Source organism: Salmo trutta, chromosome 38 (assembly GCF_901001165.1).
Source record: "Salmo trutta chromosome 38, fSalTru1.1, whole genome shotgun sequence".
NCBI classification, from domain to species: domain Eukaryota; kingdom Metazoa; phylum Chordata; class Actinopteri; order Salmoniformes; family Salmonidae; genus Salmo; species Salmo trutta.
The window spans coordinates 1,481,466-1,496,337 of record NC_042994.1 but is presented as its reverse complement, the minus strand read 5'-3'; the positions used below and the strand labels follow the sequence as shown (position 1 = coordinate 1,496,337).

At 47.6% G+C, this 14,872-nt stretch overlaps 1 protein-coding gene across 1 annotated transcript in view; it reads right to left on the bottom strand.

The window, feature by feature from the left end:
- LOC115178310 (MORN repeat-containing protein 4) overlaps positions 1–14,872 on the bottom strand; it is a 37,266-nt gene that overhangs the window by 19,626 nt on the left and 2,768 nt on the right. The window lies entirely within an intron of this gene.

Below are 14,872 nucleotides of genomic sequence, written 5' to 3'. Positions count from 1 at the left end.
TTTGTCCTTGTTCTTTAGACTATACATGCAGCTTATTTAGAAGTTCCAGGCCTGTCTACTCAAACCCACATCACTTGTCATGGGGTGTTTGGGTCAGGAAAATAAATGTATTGCTCCAAATACAACTCAGGGCTTCCAAATTTTCTTGGAAGTTGAAAAGAGGCCGCATGTCTTTCCTTGGTCCTTGCTAACTTCTAGACTGTTGTTTCTTTGGGAGTTCTAGGCATTTTCTATTCAAACACACATCTCAGGGTCTCTGTAACATATGTAGTTAAAGAAAATGACACTTTTCGTGGGCAGTTGGATCGAAAGTCATTTAACAGTGAAGTAGGACTAAAACATTTTCTTGCTCTAAGACATACCAATCTCAGGGTCTCTGAATGTACTTGGAACTTAACAAACAGGCTGCCTTGTCACTTTAAGCAAAGAATGTGAGAAAAAAAATGTAGAGAGTAAAAAAAGAAAGAATTCTATTGTAGATGTTTTGTCCTGTCAGTCTACGGAGATTTAACAAATACCCTCTAAGAGGCATTCAAGCCAAGTCTCAACACACTGTATTTTACACCTGTGTGTATAAAGGTGCGAATAAAGGTGATTCTGAATTTTTATTCTAGTTTTCTGTTGCAAAGCATTTAAAAGTGTTTTTCATTGCATACCACAATGAATAGGACCCAAGTTGAATAAATAAAGGTTAAATAAATTGGAATAAATAAAGGTTAAATAAAAGCCAAAAATAAGTCAGTCAGTTGTTAGTTAGTCAGTTACAAGTTTATTAGTTATCAGATAGTTAGTCACAAGTTAATTAGTTATGTTAGTTATCAGTTAGTTAGAAAGTGAGCAAGTTAGTGCAAAATAAAATTGCAATCTACCAACTGTCAAAAACTTTCTAAAATCACAAACTGGACAAAAATATAAAATGTCAAATTCACTCTAAAATGTGAATGAAAGACATCAAAAGACCACCTTATTTTTTATAATAATTGCTTAGAAATCACTATGTGGATAAAGGATAAAGATGCCTCATGTGTAAAAGGTTAATAGAAGGTGAAGAGCTTATTTGTAACGGCTCTCGTTGGTGGTAGGAAGAGTAGACCAAGCGCAGCGTGGTAAGTGTTCATGATTTGTTTATTCAAGAAACACGAAAACAAAATAACTACAGCAACAAAATGAAAGCGAACAGTTCTGTCAGGCACAGACACTAAACAGAAAACAAGATCCCACAAAACCCAAAAGGAAAATTACAACTTATATATGATCCCCAATCAGAGACAACGATAGACAGCTGCCTCTGATTGGGAACCACACTCGGCCAAAAACAAAGAAATAGAAAACATAGACTTTCCCACCCGAGTCACACCCTGACCTAACCAAACATAGAGAATAATAAGGATCTCTACGGTCAGGGCGTGACAGTACCCCCCCCCCCCCCAAAGGTGCAGACTCCGGCCGCAAACCTGAACCTATAGGGGAGGGCATCTACTCTCGGTGGAGGCCCCGGTCGCTGGAGGCTCTGGACTGCAGACCGTCTCTAGAGGCTTCGGGCCATGGATTGTCACTGGAGGCTTCGTGCCATGGATCCTCACTGGAGGCTTCGGGCCATGGATCACCACTGGAGGCTTCGTGCCATGGATCATCACTGGAGGCTTGGTGCCATGGATCATCACTGGAGGCTTCGTGCCATGGATCATCACTGGAGGCTTCGGGCCTTGGATCATCACTGGAGGCTTCGTGCCATGTATCATCACTGGAGGCTTCGTGCCATGGATCATCACTGGAAGCTTCATGCCATGGATCATCACTGGAGGCTTTGTGCCATAAGCCGTCTCAGGAGGTTCCGGACTGTAAGCCGTCTCAGGAGGTTCCGGACTGTAAGCCATGTCAGGAGGTTCCGGACTGTGGGCCGTCTCAGGAGGTTCCAAACTGTGAAACGTCGCCGGAAGCTCTGGACTGGGAACTGTCGCCGGAAGCTCTGGACTGGGAACTGTCACCGGAAGCTCTGGACTGGGTACTGTCGCCGGAAGCTCTGGACTGGGAAGGCGCACTGGAGGCCTGTTGCGTGGAGCCGGCCCAGGGCTTACCAGGCTGGGGAGACGCACTGGAGACTGGGTGCGTGGAGCAGGCACAGGACGTACCGGGCTGGGGAGACGCACTGGAGACCAGGGTGCGCGGAGCTGGCACAGGATATACTGGACCGTGGAGGCGCACTGGAGGTCTGGAGCGTAGGGCTGGCACAACCCTTCCTGGCTGGATGCTCACTTTAGCCCGGCAAGTGTGGGGCGCTGGCACAGGATGCACTGGGCTGTGAAGGCGCACTGGCGACACGGTGCGTAGAGCCGGCACAGGATATCCTGGACCGAGGAGGTGTACTGGAGACCAGGAGCGCTGAGCCGGCACAACCCGTCCTGGCTGGATGCTCACTTTAGCCCGGCAAATGCGGGGAGCCGGTAACGAGCGCACCGGGCTGTGAATGCGCACTGGAGATACAGTGCACATCACCGCATAACACGGTGCCTGACCGGTCACACGCTCCCCACGGTAAGCACAGGGAGTTGGCTCAGGTCTAAACCCTGACTCCGCCAATCTCCCCGTGTGCCCCCCCTCCAATTCTTTTTTGGAGCTGCCTCTCGGGCTTCCGTCGATGTTCTAACTCCTCGTATCGTCGCCGTTCCTCTCTTGCTGCCTCCATCTCCTCCCTTGAACTGCGATACTCTCCAATCCGCGTCCAGGGCCCTTCTCCATTCATTATTTCGGTGGGATCTTCTGTAACGGCTCTCGTTGGTGGTAGGAAGAGTAGACCAAGCGCAGCGTAGTAAGTGTTCATGATTCGTTTATTCAAGAAACATGAAAACAAAATAACTACAGCAACAAAATGAAAGCGAACAGTTCTGTCAGGCACAGACACTAAACAGAAAACAAGATCCCACAAAACCCAAAAGGAAAATGACAACTTATATATGATCCCCAATCAGAGACAACGATAGACAGCTGCCTCTGATTGGGAACCACACTTGGCCAAAAAAAAAGAAATAGAAAACATAGACTTTCCCACCCGAGTCACACCCTGACATAACCAAACATAGAGAATAATAAGGATCTCTACGGTCAAGGTGTGACATTATTGGACCATATGAAACCATCAGCTCTATAGTATAGCTGCTATTTAGACTCTCTAGGTTTCTGCCTGTACCTAGAACTTTAAAAAAGCCTGTCTGTCTCACCTTTATCCATACAGACTATACAGTACATGAAGGCCTTTGTTGGTCAAATCTACATGGCTATTCTTCAGGTAGTTGAGTCATGAAGGAACTGTGAAGTAATATTATTATAATAGGGCCAGAACACTCAATTTCTACAAATACCTTACAACCAGAGTCAGGGTCTTTGTCAGTACTTAGAGCTTCAAAATAGTCTATCTAGCTGTCTGTCTAACTATCTATCTAGCTGTTTATCTAGCTGTATGTCTATCTAGCTGTCTGTCTAACTATCTATCTAGCTGTTTATCTAGCTGTATGTCTATCTAGCTGTCTGTCTATCTATCTAGCTGTCTATCTAGCTGTCTGACTAGCTGTCTGTCTATCTAGCTGTCTGTCTATCTAGCTGTCTATCTATCTGTCTGTCAATCTGTCTGTCAATCTGTCTGTCAATCTGTCTGTCTATCAATTTGTCAATCTAGCTGTCTATATCTGTCTGTCTGTCTGTCTGTCTGTCTTTCTCACTTTTGTCCTTGTTCTTTAGACTATACATGCAGCTTATTTAGATGTTCCAGGCCTGTCTACTCAAGCCCACATCACTTGTCATGGGGTGTTTGGGTCAGGAAAATAAATGTATTGCTCCAAATACAACTCAGGGCTTCCAAATTTTCTTGGAAGTTGAAAAGAGGCCGCATGTCTTTCCTTGGTCCTTGCTAACTTCTAGACTGTTGTTTCTTTGGGAGTTCTAGGCATTTTCTATTCAAACACACATCTCAGGGTCTCTGTAACATATGTAGTTAAAGAAAATTACACTTTTCGTGGGAAGTTGGATCGAAAGTCATTTAACAGTGAAGTAGGACTAAAACATTTTCTTGCTCTAAGACATACCAATCTCAGGGTCTCTGAATGTACTTGGAACTTAACAAACAGGCTGCCTTGTCACTTTTAGCAAAGAATGTGAGAAAAAAAATGTAGCGAGTAAAAAAAGAAAGAATTCTATTGTAGATGTTTTGTCCTGTCAGTCTACGGAGATTTAACAAATACCCTCTAAGAGGCATTCAAGCCAAGTCTCAACACACTGTATTTTACACCTGTGTGTCATGTAGGCTACAGCCTTCTCCCAATTGTAGCCTACTGAATGAGGTCCACTGCATTGGGTCCACTGAATGAAGTCCACTGAATGAGGTCCACTGAATGAGGTCCACTGAATGAGGTCAGGTGAAATGTTCTGAGCTTCTCGTTGCTCCGTATAAGTTTGAATGTAAAGTAGCGGAGCACACAAGTGAACACAGTGGATTAGGATTTAGGAAGGGGGAGGTGAGGGTGGAGGGAGGGAGGGGGAGGTGAGGGTGAGAGAGGGAGAGGAAGGGTGGAGGGAGGGGGAGGTGAGGGTGAGTGAGGAAGATGAGGGTGGAGGGAGGGGGAGGTGAGGGTGAAAGAGGGAGACGAAGGAGGAGGGTGGAGGGAGGTGAGGGTGAGTGAGGAAGATGAGGGTGGAGGGAGGGGGAGGTGAGGGTGAAAGAGGGAGAGGAAGGAGGAGGGTGGAGGGAGGTCAGGGTGAGTGAGGGAGCGGAAGGGTGGAGGGAGGGGGAGGTGAGGGTGAAAGAGGGAGAGGAAGGAGGAGGGTGGAGGGAGGTGAGGGTGAAAGAGGGAGAGGAAGGGTGGAGGGAGGGGGAGGTGAGGGTGAGTGAGGAAGATGAGGGTGGAGGGAGGGGGAGGTGAGGGTGAAAGAGGGAGAAGAAGGAGGAGGGTGGAGGGAGGTGAGGGTGAGTGAGGAAGATGAGGGAGGGGGAGGTGAGGGTGAAAGAGGGAGAGGAAGGAGGAGGGTGGAGGGATGTGAGGGTGGTTTCCTGCTGCCAGATACTAGTGTACTAAATTAGTATTACACAGTATTAGGATTTAGGAAGGGAGGGAGGAGGGGTGAGAGGAGTGGATGGAGGAGGGGTGAGAGAGGGGTGAGAGAGGGAGAGAAAGGGGAGGGGATGAAAGAGCACAGGGCTGCCAGCTAGTGGTGTAGATTGACTAAATTAGATGTGCCATCTGTCACTATGACTACGCAAACCTCCTCTCTCTAATCTCAGTTCAGTTCTTTTTTAAGATCATTTGGACGGCGAGGTAAAACTAAACTGGCTGTTAGACAAAATACAGTCAAGAGCCTTCCGGAATCAAATCAAATTGTATTTGTCACATGCACCAAATACAACAGGTGTAGACCTTACAGTGATATGCCTACTTATAAGCCCTTAACGTGTGTGTCTGTATCTGCACGTGCGTGTGTGTGTGTGTGTGTGTGTGTGAGGGCCGTACTGTCAGAATGCTCAAGGAAGCAGAAGGATTGAAGTCAGGCGCAGGAGACAAGTCCGTGAACACTCGTTTCTTTTTAATAAATAATCCACGCTTGCCAAAAACAGGTAGGGCAGGGCAAGGTAAAACAAATACCCATAAACAGCCCAAACACAGCGTAGGGACGCAGCCCAAAACACACTGCCACAAAACCTACAGGCAGAAGGGAAAAAACACCTGTTCCCCAGACGTACAACCTGACGAAAATAATTACGCACAAACACAGACATACCTTGCTAGACTAAATAACCCCCCCTACTAATAACTAAACCAAAACAGGTGCGTGCCTACCTAGACCTAACCAACAGAAAGTGAAACAAAAAGAATCGATGGTAGCTAGTAGGCCGGCGACGACGACCGCCGAGCGCTGCCCGGTCGAGGAGGGGCGCCACCATCCGTCGGTGTCGTGACAGTACTCCCCCCCTGACGCGCGGCTCCCGCAGCGCGCCGACGCCGGCCTCGAGGACGCCCCGGAGGGCGAGGCGCAGGGCGATCCGGATGGAGGCTGTGGAACTCCCAGATGAGCGCTGGGTCCAATATGTCCTCCACCGGTACCCAGCACCTCTCCTCCGGGCCGTACCCCTCCCAGTCCACGAGGTACTGCAGGCCCCTCGCCCGGCGTCTGGAGTCCAAGATGGACCGGACTGTGTACGCCGGGGGCCCCCCGATGTCCAGGGAGGGTGGAGGGACCTCCCGTACCTCATTTTCCTGCAGGGGACCAGCTACCACCGGCCTGAGGAGAGACACATGAAACGAAGGGTTAATGCGATAATAAGAAGGAAGTTGTAATCTGTAACACACCTCGTTTATTCTCCTCAGGACTTTAAATGGCCCCACAAACCGCGGACCCAGCTTCCGGCAGGGCAGGCGGAGGGGCAGGTTCTCTCTCCCCTGGGGTAAACACGGGGGCCTCACTGCGGCGCCGGTCAGCGCTCGCCTTTTGTCGTTCCCTGGCTCGTTCCAGGGATTCCTGAACAGCGTCCCAGGTCTCCCTAGGTGAATAAGGCTTCCACGGTCTGCAGGGCCGTAGGAAGACCGGGTAAAGGAAGCAGATGGCAGGACTTAGACAACCGGTCCACAGCGACCAGGATTGTGGTGTTGCCCTGAGACGGCGGGAGATCGGTCAGGAAATCCACCGCCAGGTGGGACCATGGTCGCTGTGGAACCGGGAGGGGCTGTAATTTCCCTCTAGGCAGGTGCCTGGGAGCCTTACTCTGAGCGCACACTGAACAGGAGGAGACATAGTGCCTCACGTCCCTCACCAAGGTGGGCCACCAGTATCTACCACTAAGACCACACACTGTCCGCTCAACCCCTGGGTGACCCGAGGAGGGAAGCATGTATGCCCACCGAATCAGACAATCGCGAACACCGAGCGGAACGTACTTACGACCCACTGGACACTGAGGAGGAGTAGGCTCCGTCCGTAACGCCCGCTCGATGTCCGCGTCCACCTCCCAGACCACCGGTGCCACCAGGCAGGAGGCTGGAAGTATGGGAGTGGGATCGGTGGACCGTTCCTCGGCGTCATGGAGACGAGACAGTGCGTCATCCTTAGTGTTCCGGGAACCTGGGATATACGAGATGTTAAACTGAAATCGGGTAAAGAACATCGCCCACCTGGCTTGACGTGGGTTCAGTCTCCTCGCCGCCCGGATGTACTCCAGATTGCGGTGGTCAGTCCAGATGAGAAAAGGGTGACGCGCCCCCTCAAGCCAATGTCTCCACACCTTCAGGGCTCTGACCACAGCCAACAACTCCCTGTCCCCCACATCATAGTTACGCTCCGCCGGACTCAACTTCCTAGAGAAAAAGGCGCAGGGGCGGAGGTTGGGGGGGGGTGCCCGAGCGCTGGGATAGCACGGCTCCTACCCCAGCCTCGGATGCATCCACCTCCACTATGAAGGGAAAAGAGGGATCCGGATGCGCCAGCACTGGAGCGTCGGTGAACAAAACCTTCAGACGACTAAAGGCCCTGTCCGCCTCCGCTGACCACCGCAACCGCACCGGGCCCCCCTTCATCAGTGAGGTAATGGGAGCCGCCACCTGCCCAAAGCCCCGGATAAACCTCCGGTAGTAATTGGCAAATCCCAAAAACCGCTGCACCTCCTTCACCGTGGTGGGAGTCGGCCAATTACGCACGGCTGATATGCGGTCACATTCCATCACTACCCCTGATGTGGAAATGCGATACCCCAAGAAAGAGACGGCTGGTTTGGAAAACTCATATTTCTCAGCCTTGACGTATAGGTCATGCTCCACCAGTCGCCCAAGCACTTTACGCACCAGAGACACATGCTCGGCGCGTGTAGCGGAGTAGACCAGAATGTCATCGATGTACACCACTACACCCTGACCGAGCAGGTCCCGGAGAATCTCGTCCACAAAGGATTGGAAGACTGCGGGAGCATTCTTTAACCCATACGGCATGACGAGGTACTCATAATGGCCAGATGTGGTACTAAATGCAGTTTTCCACTCGTCCCCTCCTCGGATACGCACCAGATTATATGCACTCCTGAGATCCAATTTCGTGAAGAAGCGCGCCCCGTGAAATGACTCTATCGCCGAGGCGATGAGAGATAGTGGGTAACTGAAACCCACTGTGATGGCATTTAGACCTCTATAGTCAAGGCACGGGCGCAGACCTCCCTCCTTCTTCTTCACAAAAAAATAAGCTTAAGGAGACGGGTGAGTTAGATGGCCGAATGTATCCCTGCCTCAAAGACTCAGTGACGTATGTTTCCATAGCCGCTGTTTCTTCCTGAGACAGGGGATAAACGTGACTACGAGGAAGTGCAGCGCCCACCTGGAGGTTTATCGCACAGTCTCCTCGTTGATGAGGCGGTAATTGGGTCGCCTTCGTTTTACTGAAGGCGATAGCCAAATCGGCATACTCTGAGGGAATGTGCACGGTGGAGACTTGGTCTGGACTCTCCACCGTAGTCACACCGATGGAAACTCCTATGCACCTGCCCGAGCACTCATTTGACCACCCCTTAAGAGCCCTCTGTCCCCACAAAATATTAGGGTTGTGAGTGGCTAGCCAGGGAATCCCTAGAACCACTGGAAACGCTGGGGAATCAATGAGGAAAAGACTAATCCGCTCCTCATGACCCCCCCGCATTACCATGACCAGTGGCACAGTGACCTCCCTGACCAGCCCTGACCCTAGTGGTCGACTGTCTAGGGCGTGCACGGGGAAGGGTTGGTCCAACTGGACCAGGGGTATCCCTAACTTAGCCGCGACCCCACGGTCCATAAAACTCCCCGCCGCGCCTGAATCGACTAGCGCCTTAAGCCGGGAGTGAGGGGAGAAACAAGGAAAAGACACTGACACATACATGTGACGGACAGGGGGCTCTGGGTGAGGCTGGTGCTGTGTCACCTGAGGTGTCAAAGGAGCGCTCTGCCTGCCTTCTGGACTCCCGGGTGAGTCTCTCCAGCACCGGTCCACAGTGTGCCCTCTGCGACCACATGAGGTGCAGGAGCGACCCCCCCCCTCCAGTCTTCCTGGCTGCTGCCCCCCCTATCTCCATAGGCGTGGGAGCAGGAGGGCTGGAGGGTGGAATGAGCAGGGCCCGGGTCGGACGTCCGCGGCGGCCAGCAGATTGTCCAGTCGGATGGACAGGTCAACCAGTTGGTCCAGGGTGATGGTTGTGTCCCGACAGGCTAATTCCCGGCGGACGTCCTCCCTCAAACTACATCGGTAGTGATCTATAAGGGCCCTCTCATTCCACCCTGCTCCCGCGGCTAGGGTCCGGAACTCGAGAGCAAAGTCCTGCGCGCTCCTCGTCTCCTGTCTCAGGTGAAATAGCCGCTCACCCGCCGCTCTCCCCTCCGGGGGATGATCAAACACTGCCCGAAAACGGCGGGTGAACTCTGGGTAGTTGTCCCTGGCTGAGTCCGGACTGTCCCACACGGCGTTCGCCCATTCCAGGGCCCTACCTGTGAGACAGGAGACGAGGACGTTGACGCTCTCCTCCCCCGAGGGAGAGGGACGAACGGTCGCCAGGTATAACTCCAACTGGAGTAAGAAGCCCTTACACCCAGCGGCCATCCCATCGTACTCCCTGGGGGGAGCGAGTTTCACCCCACTGGTACTGGGTGCTGTGGGTGCAGGCTGTTGACCTGTCACGTTCGTGGGGCCGAGAGCGCTTCGTTCCCAGCTCTCCATGCGCGCCAACACCTGATCCATGGCGGTACCCAGACGGTGGAGCAGGGTGGAGTGTTGGGCAACTCTTTCCTCCATGGACGGGGTTGGCGCTGAAGCTCCTGCTGACTCCATCAGTTGGTGCTTGATTCTGTCAGAATGCTCAAGGAAGCAGGAGGGTTGAAGTCAGGCGCAGGAGACAAGTCCGTGAACACTCGTTTCTTTTTAATAAATAATCCACGCTTGCCAAAAACAGGTAGGGCAGGGCAAGGTAAAACAAATACCCATAAACAGCCCAAACACAGCGTAGGGACGCAGCCCAAAACACACTGCCACAAAACCTACAGGCAGAAGGGAAAAAACACCTGTTCCCCAGACGTACAACCTGACGAAAATAATCACGCACAAACACAGACATACCTTGCTAGACTAAATAACCCCCCCACTAATAACTAAACCAAAACAGGTGTGTGCCTACCTAGACCTAACCAACAGAAAGTGAAACAAAAAGGATCGATGGCAGCTAGTAGGCCAGCGACGACGACCGCCGAGCGCCGCCCGGTCGAGGAGGGGCGCCACCATCCGTCGGTGTCGTGACACGTACGGTGTTGACATGGGATTTGTATCCCCGAAATCTCTGTGTCGAAGCCAGCCAAGTAGAGTTAAGTAAGAGTTGGTGGCTGAGATTTCACAAGGCTTCCTTCCACTGATTAAGGTCCACTGAATGTTGGTTAGATATTAGGTTTTGTTGTGGAATTGTTAGATATTAGGTTTTGTTGTGGAATTGTTAGATATTAGGTTTTGTTGTGTAATTGTTAGATATTACCTGTTAGATACTGCTGCACTGTCAGATCTAGAAGCATAAGCATTTCACTACACTCACAATAACATCTGCTAACCATGTGTATGTGACCAGTAAAATTTGATTTGATTTGTCAAGCAAGGACGTTAGTCGTCTTACACGAGACAAGAAGGCTGAAATTGCAACAATTTAAAACTTAAAGGACACAAGAAAGTGTATTTCTATCCCATGTTTCTCTAACACACATGATCAAGGTCAAATTCCTGAACTGTCAAAAACATTCTGAACGAAAATAATGTATGGGACATGACCTGACAGTTTGACAGAACTATTATCAATGCCACAAGTTGTTTCCAAGCAAGATATGTACAACACACAAACATTCCCCCCTAGTATTACAACTAATTCATTCCCCCCTAGTATTACAACTAATTCATTTCCCCCTAGTATTACAACTAATTCATTTCCCCCTAGTATTACAACTAATTCATTTCCCCTAGTATTACAACTAATTCATTTCCCCCTAGTATTACAACTAATTCATTTCCCCCTAGTATTACAACTAATTCATTTTCCCCTAGTATTACAACTAATTCATTTCCCCCTAGTATTACAACTAATTCATTTTCCCCTAGTATTACAACTAATTCATTTCCCCCTAGTATTACAACTAATTCATTCCCCCCTAGTATTACAACTAATTCATTTCCCCCTAGTATTACAACTAATTCATTTCCCCTAGTATTACAACTAATTCATTTCCCCTAGTATTACAACTAATTCATTTCCCCCTAGTATTACAACTAATTCATTTCCCCTAGTATTACAACTAATTCATTTCCCCTAGTATTACAACTAATTCATTTCCCCTAGTATTACAACTAATTCATTTCCCCCTAGTATTACAACTAATTCATTTCCCCCTAGTATTACAACTAATTCATTTCCCCCTAGTATTACAACTAATTCATTTCCCCTAGTATTATAACTAATTCATTTCCCCCTAGTATTACAACTAATTCATTTCCCCCTAGTATTACAACTAATTCATTTCCCCCTAGTATTACAACTAATTCATTTCCCCCTAGTATTACAACTAATTCATTCCCCCCTAGTATTACAACTAATTCATTTCCCCTAGTATTACAACTAATTCATTTCCCCCTAGTATTACAACTAATTCATTTCCCCTAGTATTACAACTAATTCATTTCCCCTAGTATTACAACTAATTCATTCCCCCCTAGTATTATAACTAATTCATTTCCCCTAGTATTACAACTAATTCATTTTCCCCTAGTATTACAACTAATTCATTTCCCCTAGTATTACAACTAATTCATTCCCCCCTAGTATTATAACTAATTCATTTCCCCTAGTATTACAACTAATTCATTTCCCCTAGTTTTACAACTAATTCATTTCCCCTGTACAGGGTAATTAGCCTTACTTGTTTAGCTAAAGCAGTAGGGCTACTGGATCAAATAAAATAAAATTAATATTGTATTTAAAGTGCATTAAAAATAGCAACACACTTAACATTAAAACAATACAATGAAAATAATTAAAAGCAAACAAGAAGCCGTAAAATGTGGAAAATAAAAAGTACACAGTCTAAAACAATAAAAGCACTAATTAAAGGCCAAGCTTCTGACCAGCTAATAGATTGTGTACACTACTGTACTTACAAGCTGCCCATCTCTCCTTTCGTCTAGTTTGATTCCAGAAATCAGTTCAGAGTTTAATCTGGTGAACGGTTCTTAGCGTCGCGTCGTCGGGGCCAATCTTGTTGTTAGGTCACGGTTGCCATGGTTGCCATGCTAATTTAGCTTTAGCTGAATTTGTCGGCTTTTATGTCAATCAATAGTCCTAGTGCACTGACCCCCCCCCCCACACACACACACAAACACACACACACACACACAAACACACACACACAAACATCTCTCTCAAAGTTGTCTTTCTTAGCTAATAAAAGACTTGATCGATGGATGATAAAAGATGCTAAAAGATATGGCATCAGTCAGCCTGTCTCCTGTGTGTCCCACTTCAACCTGTTAGCTATACCTGTCAATACAAACAGATCAATCACCCTTACATCAAGGGAACTAAACAACACAGCAGACACACCAAATGACCTCTCTGAAGCCACCATATGTTTTCAGTTAAACAGAACGCTTTTCTAAAATAGCTCCAAACTTGTTCTCTAGTTATTATGGCATCCTTTATCTCTGGGGTTACCATGACGTCTCATGTTTTTGTCAAACTGCAAATACTGGTTTGGTCAGTGTAGTTAATGTGGATATAACGTGGCTGTATGTGTGTATTTGTATGTGTGTTGTCGCTATGACAGCAGATGGTATATAGTCTGTAGAGAATTGCCGGTGGATACGGATTCTGTTTCTGACCTAGAATTCGTACAGACGACACACCCTTATGCTACAGCCTAGCACTCCTCTCTGCTGTTTACTCAGAAGCAACAATGTGGACTGAGTTGAGACACCTGAGGCTGACACAGTGACAAATACATCCAGAGGGGGAATGGAGCATGTAAAGTACCTGCTAACTTTACTTTCATGTCTGACGTGTATTGTTGGCGTACATAAATGTTGTATTTATACAGAGTAAAAATATAAACGCAACATGTAAAGTGTTGGTCCCATGTTTCATGAGCTGAAATATAATATCCCAGAAATGTTCCATACGCACAAAAAGCTTATTTCTCTCAAAATGTGTTTACGTCCCTGTTAGTGAGCATTTCTCCTCTGCCAAGATAATCCATCCACCTGACAAGTGTGGCATATCAAGAAGCTGATTAAACAGCATGATCATTACACAGGTGCTCCTTGTGCTGGGGACAATAAAAGGCCACTATAAACTGTGCCGTTTTGTCACACAACACAATGTCACAGATGTCTCCTGTTTTGAGGGAGCGTGTAATTGGCATGCTGACTTCAGGAATGTCCACCAGAGCTATTGCCAGAAGATTTAATGTTAATTTCTCTACCATAAGCCGCCTCCAACGTCCTTTTATAGAATTTAGCAGTACATCCAACCGGCCTCACAACCGCAGACCACATGTAACCACGCCAGCCCAGGACCCCCACACCGGCTTATTCACCTGCAGGATCGTCTGAGACCAGCCATAAGGGAAAGAGTGATGAGTAAAAGTGATAAAGGGACAGAGAGATGAGTAAAGTGATAGAGGGATGTGTAAACAGATAGAGGGATGAGTGAAGTGATAAAGTGATAGAGGGATGAGTAAAGTGATAAAGGGATAGAGAGATGAGTAAAGTGATAGAGGGATAAGTAAAGTGATAGAGGGACAGAGGGATGTGTAAACTGATAGAGGGATAGAGATATGAGTAAAGTGATAAAGGGATAAAGGGATGAGTAAACTGATAAAGGGATGAGTAAAGCGATAAAGGGATGAGTAAAGTGATAGAGGGATAGAGAGATGAGTAAAGTGATAGAGGGATGTGTAAAGTGATAGAAGAATAGAGAGATGAGTAAAGTGATAGAGAGACGAGTAAAGCGATAAAGGCATAGAGGGATGAGGAAAGTGAAAGAGGGAGGAGTAAACTGATAGAGGGATGAGTGAAGTGATAGAGGGATAAGTAGAGTGATAGAGGGATGTGTAAACTGATAGAGGGATAGAGATATAAGTAAGGTGATAAAGGCATAAAGGGATGTGTAAACTGATAGAGGGATGAGTAAAGTGATAGAGGGATGAGTAAAGTGATAGAGGGATGTGTAAACTGATAGAGGGATGAGTAAAGTGATAGAGGGATGAGTAAAGTGATAGAGGGATGTGTAAACTGATAGAGGGATGAGTAAAGTGATAGAGGGATGAGTAAAGTGATAGAGGGATGTGTAAACTGATAGAGGGATGAGTAAAGTGATAAAGGGATGAGTAAAGTGATAGAGGGATGAATACAGTGATAAAGGGATGAGTGAAGTGATAAAGGGATAGAGGGATGAGTAAAGTGATAAAGGCATAGAGGAATGAGGAAAGTGAAAGAAAGATTAGTAAAGTGATAGAGGGATGAGTAAAGTGATAGAGGGATGAGTAATGTGATAGAGGGATGAGTAAAGTGATAGAGGGATGAGTAAAGTGATAGAGAGACGAGTAAAGTGATAGAGGGATGAGTAACATGATAGAGGGGCAGAGAGATGAGGGAGATAGAGAGATGAGTAAACTGTTAGAGGGATGAGTAAACTGTTAGAGGGATGAGTAAACTGTTAGAGGGATGAGTAAACTGTTAGAGGGATGAGTAAAGTGATAGAGAGACGAGTAAAGTGATAAATGCATAGAGGGATGAGGAAAGTGATAGAGGGATGAGTAAACTGATAGAAGGATGAGTGAAGTGATAGAGGGATGAG